Source organism: Brachyhypopomus gauderio, chromosome 9 (assembly GCF_052324685.1).
Source record: "Brachyhypopomus gauderio isolate BG-103 chromosome 9, BGAUD_0.2, whole genome shotgun sequence".
Taxonomy (NCBI): Eukaryota; Metazoa; Chordata; class Actinopteri; order Gymnotiformes; family Hypopomidae; genus Brachyhypopomus; species Brachyhypopomus gauderio.
In genome coordinates, this window is record NC_135219.1 from 11,657,078 (window position 1) to 11,672,105 (window position 15,028).

General features: G+C 44.5%; 1 protein-coding gene across 1 annotated transcript in view; it reads right to left on the reverse strand.

Annotated features, from left to right (window-relative positions):
• clocka (clock circadian regulator a) overlaps positions 1-12,813 on the reverse strand; it is a 35,448-nt gene extending 22,635 nt beyond the window's left edge. The window contains exons 1-2 of the mRNA XM_077017117.1: positions 12,706-12,813; positions 5,603-5,695 (exon numbers count right to left, since the gene is read on the reverse strand). The gene's annotated coding sequence lies outside the window, so the exon portion shown is untranslated. The remainder of the gene's footprint in view (positions 1-5,602; positions 5,696-12,705) is intronic.
• Positions 12,814-15,028: the final 2,215 nt, after the last annotated feature.

The following is a 15,028-nucleotide window of genomic DNA, read 5'->3' on the forward strand; positions in this document are numbered from 1 at the left end:
CGCCAGCCAGGGTAAAAATAGACGACAGATTCCTCCACAGCAGAGATTCCCTCTTCTTCGCTCTTCTTCACTCGCTCGGCCTCTCTCACGTTCAGATAACCCTTCATCGGCGTCTTCCCGCCCAGCCGGGCCAGGCCCGTGGGCACACAGAACCACACCCAGGGCGTGTCGGGAGAACAAGCCTGACTGAAGGCTGGCGCTTAGCTGAGTAAACACGGCCATATGTCAGAAGGCGATGGGGCTTTTGTGTCATGGAGAGGTTTCGTGAGGAACAGAGACCCTCCCCCTCTGCGAGGGAGGGGCAGGTTCACAGGTGCACGGGCTGCTACCCACCTGAGCGAGTGTGTGAACAGATAGATATTCAAGTGACGAGGGAGGAAACTGTGGGGTGTGGTGGTGACGGCAAAAACAGCAAAACAATGAGCCTGAACCTGGCAGCCGCCCGTGTAAGCCGAGCTGCCTGTGGGACGGGCTCGCGTAGCTTACCGGGTCGGTACACGAGTGGCCGGACGGGGACACTGAACTCTTGTGGGCGCCTGCGGCTTGGGTCGGAGGAGTCTTTCCCAGACAGTGCCGAGACAGTGCCAGTGCTAGTAGCCCTCGACTCAGGCAGACACAAGAGAGGCACAATACTGGCACAAAAACCTTATCGTGATTACTTTGCTACATACAAGTACTAGGCATGGCACGGTTTTTGTGAACGAACCGAACCGTACGGTTCGCTTGTCACGGCGCGGGGCGTGTGTAAACCGTACAGGATCCACGTTTTTTTTTTTCTCCAGACGTTCGAAATTCGCATTATAGCCAAATGCCCGTATGTCACCACGTGGTTCTCATTCGTGCCAAAGAAGCGAAAGCGAAGGTTTGTGGTGGCGTGGACAAACATGGCAAGTGGGAGTGGAGAAGGCAGGCTGCCTAGGCCAGAGATGAAGGATGCCCCAGCGTTGTTTAAATCAGGTGTGTGGGATCATTTTGGATTCCCCGTCACATACGATGATACTGGCAATAAAAACGTGGATCGAACTGTTACAATATGCAAGCATTGCAAAACCCGCATTGCGTACGCTAGTGGAAACAGTTCCAATATGACCGGCCATTTACGAAGACATCACCCAAGTGTGTCAGTAGAGGGGAGGAGAGCTTTATTATTATTATTATGTATTATGTATTATTATGTAATGCTTTGCTAAAGGCAGCACTGTGTAATGTCATAGAAGTGTAGTGCTATGGTAGTAAAATCTTTTCACCGACTATTCCACTGGTGTAACGGCGTGTATTATGGGGCTAAGAAAAAAAAAAAAAAGGTAAAAAAAAACAAGAACCGTACAAAACCGTAAACCGTAGACCTCAAACCGTGATACACACCGAACCGTGAATTTTGTGATCCGTGCCACCCCTAACAAGTACTGCGATATGCTTTAGAGTTCCCAAAAAAAGATGACTTTGTGAGCCCGTTCACAGGCTGCAATCTGCCGCGATATTACAATATACAGGCTTATATTGACAATACACGGCAAAGGTTTATACTGCAGGAACTACAGACAAACCATGTATTGTGTATCACTAGAGGGTGGCATATGGCACAGACCACCTGGACCACCATTACCATGACGAAAGGTCCAACAGCAGCACGCCCTTTAAAAACAGATAACGTCCAGACTAGCCTCATCTAGACTGGCTTCATCTAGACTAGCCTCATCTAGACTAGCCTCATCTAGACTACTGAAGCCATTTCGAGCCAGCTGCAAACACACAAACCTCACATAGAAGTAAGTGGTCAGCATGTTTAAGAAGATCAGACACCCTCCACAACATGCACAGGGGAGCAGCATGTGGGAGAGTCTTCCAGTGTGATAAACAAATGATGCCCCCCCACCCCACCTTTTCATCAACACACAAGGTCATTTAACCTCAGAGCCTAGAGGAAGCAGACCAGCGAAATGCTAATTAACTGTCTCGCACGCAAGGAAGTATGATAATAAAGAATTGGACAGAGAGGGAGCGTCATGACAGGACATTTATAATGAGTGACGGTAAATGTATTCCTGTTAAACCTGCAACACATTCGCTGCATTTCATGCCATCACCCTAAACACAAGAACTGAGCGAGTTAAGACTCTTCCCTGTCCTGTAGAGTGCCTTCAGCTTTCAGCTGTTGATCACTGCCATCACCCCCCCCCTCCATCCCCCAGCCCCAGCTCCACCCCCCGAGCTGGAGCTTACTCTTTGGGCTAGACGTCTCTGGGCTAGACGTGCTCACAAATGCCCCCTTTGTTTGAAGGGAGCTTCCAGTGGTGAGCAGACAGGAAAACATCTGAGTGGTTCTGCTTTCCACTGGCAGCAGGCCCTACAGAGGAGCTACTACAGCCTCTGGTCTGGTCTCCCAGAGGCCCGCGCTCAGAACCATACTCTGGCGCCTCTGCCAAGTGGGTCACCAGACACGGCCTACAGAAGACAGCAGAACCAGGCAACAATGGAGGAAAGAGAGAGAGTTCCAGACACAAGGGTGAGGGGTTTGTTCATTATTAATCCACTTGAGCTCTTATTTTGCTTTTTCGTATTCCTCTAATAAAAATGAAGAAATAAAAAAGTGAGAAAGACGTGCAGGAAAAAAAAAGATATTCGTTCCTGGCCATGCCATGTTGGTCCAAGGCCATGACACTCTGGTTCCCAGCAATGCGAGGCGAACAGTCAGGACGATGCTCAGGAACGGTGTCACCCTCACCAGTCCCAAAGCAACAAGGCCCCAAAGGTGCTGGATTGGAGATGCAGGTTTGTAATTAAGAAAACCTCTTCCAGATTCGACCAGAGGCTGAAGACAGAAGCTAAAGGCAGAGAGAAGGCAGACAGAGCGAGATACTGGAAATGGGGAGGTCTGGGATGGGAGATCACGTCTTGTTTCACTCTTCTAGTCATCCTGGTGTTCAGCTCCTAAAGCAGATGTTTCTCTAAAAGCAGCACCAGAACGTGACTAACATGAACGCCCCCAGCTACCTCGCTGCAGTGCTTCGAGTCCTCGAAACGCTGCTCCCCATTATTAGCAAATGGTTGCGCCTCTCTGGTAACTTTGATAAAAGGATCAGCAGAAACAACTCAATAGTTCTTAGCGCACTTTAAAATCAACTTTCTTTTTCTGAAGTGGTTTTTCAAAAGCAATGCATCTGCCCACACACAGATCCGAGAAAGCGCACCAGTTTGGTATACGAATCGCAGTTTTCTCACCACTGGTGGCAGAGAAATGTGAGCTGGCGAAGGAGAGCAAGGAACCTCCGCTGATCGGGTGCCTGCGGACGTGCAATCGGTTTAAGTGCTTGAAAATCTGCAGACACGAAAGGTGTCATCCAAAGCCAGGAAGCAGCGCATTACATGAATAAGAAAAACTGGAATCTGCACTTTGAATGGTGCCATGTTACATATAATGAATTTAGAACTAATAAATGTGTAAAGCAGGTATATCTTTGTATTAAATTTCATAGAACGAAGCCAATACAGCATGAAACACGAGACGTTTACTGCACTGCACACACGCAGGCAAAAATAATAATAACTTGCACCCAATGAGTTGAGAATACTATGTAGACTTGCTCTGGATATCTGTATGAGCTGTGTTTGGAGTTTCAGTAAACCAGGGTGCGAATTATACAATGATAATTGGGGGGGGGGGTCAAGTTTTTTTCAGGGTGTAAATGAAAACCAGTACAGCGCAAGCGCGTGCTTCAGTAAACTGAAGTCTTACCATCCTTACAGTGTCTTGCTTTCTTACTGTAATGTCTACAGCACGTAAATGATAAATCCATTACATCAGCTGTATGTAGCACATATCACACAATAACCTTTATAGTCATAATATATTATACAACAAAATCCACAGTTAAGTGCAGTTATCCACAGAAGTACATTTAAATGTTTTGACCCCCCCCCCCCCCCAAATTATTGGTTTTGCCCCTTTAGGGGGGTTGATGCCTTAAACGGGGGGGTCTGACCCCCCCAATCCCCCCCGTAATTCGAACCCTGCAGTAAACCATCACCCCTTACAATCATTACCCCAGTTAACAAACACGGCTCTTCACCCACATGCTGTCTTAGCTAGCCATCACACTCCTGTGTCCTGGAGATCAGAGCCTGCTACTGTACTGACATCCTGGAAATGTCTGGCCTACCAGCCCTCTAAGAACTAATGATTAGCCAGCAAACCTGTTGGCCTTCAAACAGAGACATTATTCTAATGTGGAAAAACTGGACACGTTCGACATGCCAAAGCACATTCCTCCACCAGACCGGTCCTGGTCGAGGAGTACAGTTAGCCCTGGGTGTTAGTATGTGAGAAATCCAATTGTGCTACTGGCTTAGCACTGCTGAAAGCAAACTCTGTTTATGTACTAAACCATTTGCAGAGAGCACGCATGTGTGTGTGTGTGTGTATGCGAGGGTTCCTAAAGCTCCTCCCAGTCTAAAGGCTGTTGACTGCATGCATGGGTTCCCTCAACGAACTACCGCACTCGTATCTCAACGCAGCAATGAAAACATGAGCCAAGTCAAACCAGCGGCTAGGCACCTACAGGCCAGCAAAGATTTGCACACAAACACATTCACTCAATAACAGGGACCACAATGATTCACAGATTTCACCTAAAACGCAGTCAGAGCTCAACATGCCCCCAACATGCCCCAGTGTGAGGCAACTAGTACCATCGTATTTGACGTCAGTGCAAGTCACACACCTGCAAAGAGTGTCTGAACCAGTAAACCTGCAATATGGAGATGGACTTTCAGCCAGAATAACTCAATACAGGACATCCCGATTCACCAGCACGTTGTGGCTTCTTTCAGCTTAACAGGGACAGGACCATGTAAATACGCGCTTACGTCTACACTCGATGGATCCAGCCAAACCTGAAAGGCTAACTCTGGACAGAATCCAGCACAGCAGCGTGGTCCAGGCAGGAATACTTATCCAGATGTGATACTGAAAGCATCTAATGCTACAAAAAACAAATGTCTAATACAACCAAGTTCCAGAAGAAGTTTGCACAATAAGAACTGTATGCAGGATGCAAAAATGCACCATGCTGAAAGACGGGTGGTAGAGGTCAAATGTAGTCCCCCAAGACAGCAGTGCTGGCACAAGGGCAACTCTGGCGGCGGGAAGCAGGCTGCAGGAAACTGGGTCACTTCTGCACAGTCATGCTGACTCCTTCTTCTTCATTTGGCAACAGTGGGTCATCTTTCTACTGCCTTCTTCACTATGAAAAAACGAGGTGTTGTGGTTATGCGAATCCTAGACAGTGAGATCACTGGAAATAGTGTGTGGAGAAAGAAGGGCATTAACTGTGTGTGTGTGTGTGTGTGTGTGTGTGTGTGTGTGTGTGTGTGTGTGTGTGTGTGTGTGTGTGTGTGTGTGTGTGTGTGGTGTACAACACTCTTAGCTTTGAAGCTCCAATCGTTTGTGAAGCCTTCAGCCTACGTCAGATCCCAAAGCCCAACACACTACTAGTAAGAGTGGAAAGTTCATGACACAGCCGAGCAGCCACACCGAGCTTCCACCTCCCAACAGACCAACACAAGCCACCTCTGTTCAGAAGAAAGACCTTCGATGCTCTACCTCGTGCAGTGTGGGGAGGCTGACGACAGACTGCACCAGACCGTCCTGGAGGTGTGTGGATCCCAGGCAGAGAAGCTGGCTTCAGTGGGGAGTCTGCGGAGGCAGAGAGGGGAGTGTTAAGGAGTGGACCCAAGCAGGACCGTCTCAGCTGTATCATAGCGTTTCAAATGTCCATGATCCATACTCATGACACACTATTAAAAGCTTAACCAATGGGTGGTATAAATAATATATGTATTTAATATATATACATTAAAGCTGGCACAAGGGCCATAAATTATATTTATATACGCATACATACACACACTTGCACGCACACTTGTGGTCTAATACACTGGGCATTCATGTTTCCCTCCATTTGTGCACAAGTGAAATTTGAAGCAACTCGTACTTTAAAAGACCTTAAATGATCTGTGACTAAGAAGGAAAGTGAGCGTGTGAAGGGGCGTGATTCGGCCGGAGACACAGCTCTGCCTAAACAGCTGCTTGTTTCCCGGGAGACGGGAAGCCCCACCTGTCCGTCAAAGCAGCACTTTTGCTACGGCTGAGACCCCGCCCATTTGCTTTCACTCCGTTCATATCTCATTCCTTCAGCAGTCATCAAACAGCCTTGCACAGGTGCACAGGTAAAGGAAAACAAACTTGATGTCTTTTTACAGTTTGCACATTGCTGGACAACTTTACTCTTAAAATGTATTTGTGATGACCAGCTGGGTTTGGCTTCGTCTCACCCTCTGGCTGGTCTGTACAAATAAAACTCCAACTTTCACAAATGTGATCCTGCACAGAAATTCACTAACCAGGTCACAGTGAACACAGTTTGACTGTCACTTGTTATTTGTGCAGCAGGGTGTCCATGTTATGAAATTAGGGTCTCAGTAGCATGTAACATTGATGGATATATACACAGTATAAAATATAATACAATATATATAATATAAAATATAATATAGAGAATGCAATAGAATGGATAATAGAAAAATAAATGTTTAACCACAACTGAGCAACCCTATGTAGACACAGACGAACTAGACACTGGATGAATGTTTTTAGGTATATACATACTATGGATTACGATTAAGATATAACGACTTTATATCGTCGTATAATTGCTAAAGTGATAAAGAGGCAGAGTACAATAGTATAGTAAGGTATATAAAGTGACAGTAGTTATTGCACTTAGAACTGTACTTAGTATAGTATATTAAATAATTTCTTTCTAATGTTATTTCTGAAATCCTTCTGTAAGGTTATTCCTAAACTGAAAAGAATAAAAATCTCAAAAGTATCTGATTATAGGGATGTGACAACCATTATGTAGTGATTAGGGTAATGTGAAGCTAATTAAATTTTAATATCATCTTCCAACTAGTTGGTATCACTGCCCAGCACTGAAATCATTAGCATTAAATAGCCTACGACATGAGGCACAGAACTTGCCGAGTCCTTTTCACATTTAACCAAAATCTCAGTGGTATCATTATTTCTAGGACTACACGATATAGGCAAATTCATCAGCAATTCCAATTAAATTGCTACATTTGCCAACTTTAAGACATACGTATTACAAGATGTTAATCCACAACGGTATACCTTTTAACATTTTGGCCTGTTTTTTTTTCACCTACATTATTTAAGTTAGTTTGGTGTCATTTAAGTTTACATCACACACACATAAAAATTGGATTAAAGAATGAACCACAACCACAAGTCATTAAGCCCTGATTGGCCAAGACCACGATCACTCCATCAGGCTAAGACGAATCAGGAGGGCTAAAGGGGAGGGACAAAGCCAATCATGTTATATTAAAATACATATACAAGCAAATAAAATAAAAACATCCGGACCGTCTGATTTAAAAATAGAAACTACCCTCATTGAGTTTCCATCTCAGCACACAGATCGCCAACACCAGGGAGCTCAACACCGAAATTCAATTTAAGAATGTAATATTATACACATTGTGGTTTTGGTATGAGACAACTTAGTAAGGAGGAAAAACAGAGAGGGAAGTGCACTTAGAAGACAGAGAGCGTTATCTGAACAGCAGATGAACAGGCAGACACTGACTGAGACATCGTGGCCAGAGATGTGACGTGATGCTGAAGGAACACCGACACACACACCAGCTCCAACATGTTTCATTACGAGATCAAGATTTTATTTCATTTTACTTGAAAAAGAGAAAAATAAGTATCAAGTCCCTAGGCAAAAACATCTTCTCATTATAATGAAACTAAGCTAAGGGCTCCACACCACAAACCAGTTGTGCATGCATTATATATATATATATATATATATATATATATATATATATATATATATATATATATATATATATATTGCTTTAAACTGAATAAGTCTTAAGCAGATTCTCTAAAGAATGTTGAGATACTACTGATAAAAGTCCACAACTCTCACCATTTTTAACCAGCCCAACAGACCAACAAGCAATAAAATAATTAGCATTAGAAAAATTATACCCAAGATAAGCCTAGAAACTCTATTTACTAGTGAGGTTTTCCATTAGGTGAGTAAAAGTCATGTTCAGTGACTTGCTAACAATATTTTTACACTGTATAACATGTTTTGTTCCCCATCTGAATACATGTAATCAATCCCACCTACATCCTCAATGCAAATGTCCTACAGTAGTATTGTGAATAACCATGATGCCAACAAGCCCTACACCCACGTTGCAAGAGAGCATTTGCCCTAATCAGCATGTAGAGGCATCTCTGCATCCTCCATCAGTCACGAAAACAAAAACAAACAACTATGAATTGCTCATGGGTCACAAAACGAGTCTCTACTGTATCTGGGGAAGCAGATGGATGCAGGCAGGTTGGGATGGAGTGGGCGGATGTAGAGAGCCGCAGGGCTGCAGAAGGCCCCGTCGTAATGACCTACACCCCCCCACGGAGAAGCCGAGTCCCTCTGGGCTCACGGCCACCGGGCCAGGCCGGCTCAGCTCCACTCTTCCTCTGAAGCTGCCGAACGCGGGGAATAAGGCCTCTGGTTTTATCTGCCTGTGGAGGCAGGAAATTTAGGATGCTCGTGGAACGAAATCAGGGGTTGTTGCCCTGCCAACAGAGCTGTGGGAGAAAAGCTCTGATAAGCAGATGTGCTGGTCTATATGTGGAGAGCCGGGGTTCTGAGAACATGAGCGGAGGGAAAACAAACCAGGGCAGGAGACAGCTCGAAGACGAGGAGGAGGAAGAGCAAGAGGACACGGTTTAAAGCAAGAACAGCAATCCTGGACTGCTGACTTAGAGAAACCAAAACTCTTCTATGATAACACAAACTCTTTACTGGTTTGTCAAATGCTTGTTTTCAGGAAGCGAGCAGGCTAATTGTTACCCAGAGTGCAGCTTGAATCTGTGATGTGCCAGTAGTAACTGGATACGCAGACACGTCATAAAGAGTGTTACATGTCAAAGTCTGCACTTCTGACACTCACATAACTACACCCTCCTGTTAGTACACAGAAATTATAGTTGACAGTGTCTGCATATAACTATGTTGTATAGTGCCAATATACTACAACAATTATCCTTGAACATGGCACAGATTACAGAGAATGTGGCACAAGGTACCGCCCACCTTGTTGTCAAGGCAATTAATTGAAAACATACAAATTTATTTATTGAGCATCTCAATCTAATTCAAGAGTGAATCACATGGACTGAACACAGAGATAAGGTGGTGGACAGCAGCAGTATGAGTGTATGGTGAACTTTAGGAAGTCTGATGTCTGAATGATAGTGTCTGATGGTCTAGGTTGGAGTTTTTACTGATCTGATCCTTTCAGTGGAGCTTCTAGGTGAAACTCGCTATATCTATTAAGCTGGTCAGGCTAAACCAGCCCTAAAGGAACCGTGGGGACACTGCTTCAGAGATAATCACAAAGGCCAGCTAGGAAAGTGCTTTTAAACCATCGTAAGAGCCGAAAATGACCCACCTGTCTCCAACATGTATAAATAAGTTAATGCTGTATTATTACACCTCAGTCTCAGCACAGTCACCTATCTGTCTCTTTAGAAATACATCAGGTACTTTATGTATCTTATCCAGATCAGGTTAAAGTTTACTTCCTTGATAATGTTTCTGTGCAAAATGTCATTTTCGTCTGTGTGGTCTCAAGCCTTTAAACTCTCCACTCTCTGTCTCTGTGCATCTGAAGTGTCACCTAGTAACCACCAGTCAGTATGCAGATTCACAGTTGCTGAAGTGTCACCTAGTAACCACCAGTCACTATGGAGATTGCTGAGAAAACAGTTTTTTTCTCCTTTTCATTTTCACAGATAACCAAGATATCACAAATCTGATTATCCATCATGTGTTTCCCCTGACATCTTCTGACAATCCAGCACATTAACAACACAGGCTGTTCTTTTGTGGGAATCACATTGTTATTCTACATGAAACATACATGTAATAATATGTTATAGGGTACTCTCACTGTACCCTGTTACATATATTAGCCTTATTTTAAAAGGTGCTTTCACCATTATTCACAAACATTGTTCTACAACCAAGCCTGTACCGTAATCGCCAATCAGTTCATTCATCTTAACAATCTATCGATAAGTAGTTTCACAAGTTAATGGCAGTTTGTTAATAAAACCTCTCCCAGTTTGACTCGGCTCGGAGAGCTCGGTGAGGAATACATGCTCACGGAGGCTCAGGGTGGAGGCTCAGGGTGGAGGCTTCCACAGACCTAGACACACACAGACAAACGCACGGCCTTCATTTGTCCTCTTCTGGAGTCATTCGTCTGTTTGTCCGGCACACAGCCACTGTTTGTGTGCGCGAGAGCGAGGTTGGAGCTGCACGCTAGCGCCTCACAAGCCCCTCCCACCATCGTGCGTTCACTTTAAATGTTCCCATTGTGTGTGAGGTTTCCAGTTTTGCCATGTTGATAAGCAACGCTGATGTACTTTGCTGCAAACAGGGCTGAACCTGCGTGAGAAACTGCGTGAGAACCTGCGTGAGAACCTGCGTGAGAACAAGCATGGAGATCCAACACTGCTTGGGCTGCAGATACACATTCTGCCCGTTCTGCACTCTGGGGTCCCGTGTGCTTCACAAACACCTTCACTTGGTTCGCACCGCCTGCACATGCGTGCACCAGCCTGTGCAAGGAACAGTCTCTTTAACCTTGCTCTATTCCAACACAGCCTTTGGTGGAAAACGCCAGGAATGAAACCCTGTATCAGCATCCACACACCCGTCCTGCAGACACCCACAGAGATGCAAGGCCAACTGACTTTATGAACAGCAGAGCCAGGACGGTAAACATTTAGTGGAAGGCAGCATTAGACATAATATGCACAGCGTGAGTTTCTTTCTGACATTTTTTAAAAGATATGCCTTAAAAAACAGAGACTGACGCTGTCTTATCTCATGGATGTGGTGAATGAAACAAAGGAAATAATAATGAGTCACTGCCAAAAATTAGGTGAGCTGAAACCAGGCCAAAAGAACATATATCACATCACGGGCTGTTATATACCACACCACTAACTGAACTTCAGGAGAACCTCGTAAAAGAAGGTTTACCTTCCAGGCACAAAGCATAAATTCCAACTATTAAGGCTACTGTGATACTGCCTTTGCTTATAAAGCATTTCGGCCATCTGAGGGGGAAAAAACCCTGCGAAGTTCATCATTTCTTTTGGTGGCCGTTCAGAAGCGGCAGGTGAACACCCTGGACGTTTGGCAATAAGGGCGCAATTCCGCTCAGTCGAGGCAACGACCGCAGTTGTACTTACGCATATGGCGCATAGCTGATCTTGAACTCTGAAGCGAGAGTCATAAACTGAACTAATCGGCCAATTAATCACCGTTACATGCGTGCGAAACGCTTTTTATGGCTATGGTACGCGCTGGAGTCCAATCGCAATGACAAAGCAACGGAAAGTTCAAACATGTCAAAAACCGTGTTGATGTCTGTGCACTATCCGTGAGTGTGCGGGGAATGTCACACTGTTGCTCATGAGCACATTTACAAATCATCTTTTGACAAACATAGCACGATGTAAACGAGACCCTTTGAGATGCGCACGTATGGAGTTTTCCACGTCTTTCCAATGCATTAAAACGCTTAAAGCAGCCTTGAACAGCTTTGAGGACATCGGCCAGTAACATCTACGGTGATGGTGAACAGCTTCATCCCAATGACCGACCGTGCTCCGTTTCTCGAGTTTCTTATGGAAATTAAGAATTTCCTGCATATTGGGCTCGTTTCCCACTAGGTTGTGGGAGTTTTCAGCAACATGACAAAGCCGATTGCGATGTGGAAAATTGCAACAAATGCAGCTAGCTACATTTTCATCTCCCGGCACACCGTCGTGCAGCTCTGGGTCATTCGGAACCAGTATAGCCCACTACACATTTCCGAAAAATTATAATCTTGCCAACCTAGCTATATAATCCAACCGCTACAGGTTGCTCTAGCGGAACACAGGGCAAAATGGTCGTGTTTAATTGGGTTTGAGCGTAACCACCCCACCTCCACGGTGCCCCCCGGTACTGATCCAGTCCCTCCACGAAAGCTTTCGATCGCACTTTGAAAATCGACCAAACGAGATCGAAATCAACGCCGATGATTTATGAACAAGCTCGCAGCCCGCCGTGCCATCGAAGTGCACGACGCGACGTTTAACGTGACCCAGAAGAACCGGGCGGACGGACGCGCAGCCCAAAGCCAGCGCGTGCGTCAGTGGTCATAACGGGGGTCACCGCGCGCGCTTCAACGGCCAAATATAGCAGCAAACTTTATTATGTAAACCCGCAAAGACGCGGAATACGCGTTAAAAAGCGTCGTTTGGCTAAAACACGACGGTCGCGTGTGTTTGTGTTGTTTTATCGGGGAGCTGCGAGCGCTTGGCCGCGCAACACCGCACACTCCCCAGCCGAACTGGGCTGGAGCGAAATGTGGGTCAGCGGGCCTGCGGATCCCTCCAGCAGCGCACGGGAAAACAGCGCCGTCTCTCTATCCGTTTCCCCGTCCGGACCGACACAAACAAGACGGCGCCGATGTCCGGGGCGTCTTTCGAAAAAAACCCGTAGTCGCGCAAGGAGTGGAAGCGGCGCTTACCTCGTTTCTTCGGCCGTGTGCGGGGTTTTCTCGCTCCTTGTTTTGGTTTAGATGGCTGCGCTGGGTTGACTGGAGTTAGAAGAACAGCAGGGCCTACCTCGGGCTCCCCACGCGCATGCGCGGTAGAGACGCTGTAGCAGCCTACACAATCTGGCAGTGCTGCACAGACGCTGTTCCTCGCATGCTGGACAAAACTACGTGAATATTTTTTAAACATCTTAACTGTATAAAGCACTGGCCGCATATAACATTTCATTAGCCAATGACTAATGAATAAAAAAAGAAATATATATTAACAGTGTAAAAACATGTGTAAGTCAATAAATATGTACTTATAGGACTAATATGTATTTATTTAACACCGACATTATCGGGTTTTTGTGTCATGTGTGTAAGCTATTGGAAGATATTTGCAACAGCAAGTACTAAAATTGCCCCACAGTTACGTTGTAAAATAGTCATGATATAATCTATTTAGTATCCTGTTTGGTGATCAGTTTTGACGAAAAGTTGATAATACTACATTTCTCTTTTTCACTGCGTGCATTTCTATTAATTCTGTGTTATACAAACGCTCTCAATCTTTGGCACTCATACGTCACTCATTCGTTTGGCAGAATTCCAATTAGGTCAAACACGCGAGTCAAACAACCTTGATAGTGACTGTGAGCGCCAAACAAAATTAAGGTGGTGTAACTTTAATGACATTCGGCACACCCAATCAGCGCCTTGTGCGTGTGTATTTTGCTGAAAGGTGGGGCATGTGTTTAAGTTGGCACTATAATGGAATTAGTCTACTAGCACACATTTCGTTGACCACTTAAATCTAGTTTTACAACCCTTGTAAAATATTTGTTCTTTTCACAAATAAAAAACGTAGGAAAGACAACTAAACAGGCGCAGTCGCACACTCGCGCGTGTTGTCTAAATCTGAAAAGTGGTTGTTGATGGTATTGCAACGAACCCCTCCGAACCACAGATACCAAGGGAGTGGATATAAGATTCGGCAATTCGATTTTCATTTCAAATTAAGATGGAAAACGGACAACGACCTCTTATCGGATTATTGTTTCCAAATAAGAATAAGAAAAGATGTGATCCGTTTTCTGTTGTTACGTAGGCTATGAAATTGAAAAAGAAAAGAAGACTTTTGCTTTTAATCCGTCATTCTTTTTATGACGGATTATTTGAAACAATGCGCTCCGGAAGTGAAGCAACAAACCTGTGTTGCAAACCACTCCTTTGTAAAGGATTATTACGTGTTATTTCGTGGAAGTGTAAAGTCTAACAATACAAGGCGTCAGTTTATCGGTCGACAAAATATGCTGAATATTTTTGGCGCTCCTTTATCCAACTTTCCCCAGCATCACTTCACCATGTAGCTTACTCTCCTCATCAGAGCTAATTTGGAGATAAAAGCCAAGCAAGCAAATTAAATAAGTTCAGTTTCTATATTTATTAAGTGAATAGCGAATGGACATATTAGATTCTGTAGGTGACTGCAAACGTACCTTTAACTAAAATCTGTGCTTGAGTCACAATAGAAGCCATCAAGTATTCAGAGAATTTACACTTCAACGTAAGCAAATATTTTCACTATTTTCTACCGGAAAACACCGGAAAATCACGTTTGGTCTTGCCTTCTTTATATTCAGTGTCTTAATTAACTCGTGAATGTCAGAAATTTATATTAAATCCATTACATGAACACCGCACATTTCCCAGCGACAGTGGCCATTTTAGTACTCTGTACGTCATTATGAGGCCCGCGGAGCTAGAGAACCTGATGAACCTCGTCCCACTGTAGCGCCCTCACTGCCGCCGCTGTTGTACCGACTTCCGACTCCTCGGCAGAACCGACTCCCTTCGTTTGCACGCGCATAAAGATGCTACAGATGCTATTCGGCAGTATAATTTCGACGGGCGTTGTGTTGACATCACCAAAATTGTGCTCCCCTTATTAAAATAACCCTGAACGTTGAGACATATGCTTCATATGGCTACATACATAGACAAGTCACAAAGACGTTAATCAAATATTTCAGTCCTGTGAGTTAGTGATTATATAACTTCATTAAGCACTCTAGTTTTGTCCTAAGTAGATTATTAGACATGATTCGAAAATATTTGGCAAAAATCTTATTTAAAAGGAAATAAGAAAGGTTGTCAGTAAGATGTAAAAGATGTAATGTGTCGATAATTACTAGGAACAAAGTAATACTGCGAAGTCACGTGGTCAGAGGTGAAGTTCGGTAGTATAGCAAATGTGTTTTTTATTTTAAAGATTTAACACCCTTGAGTCAGTGTGTCTTTGTTTGGGTAG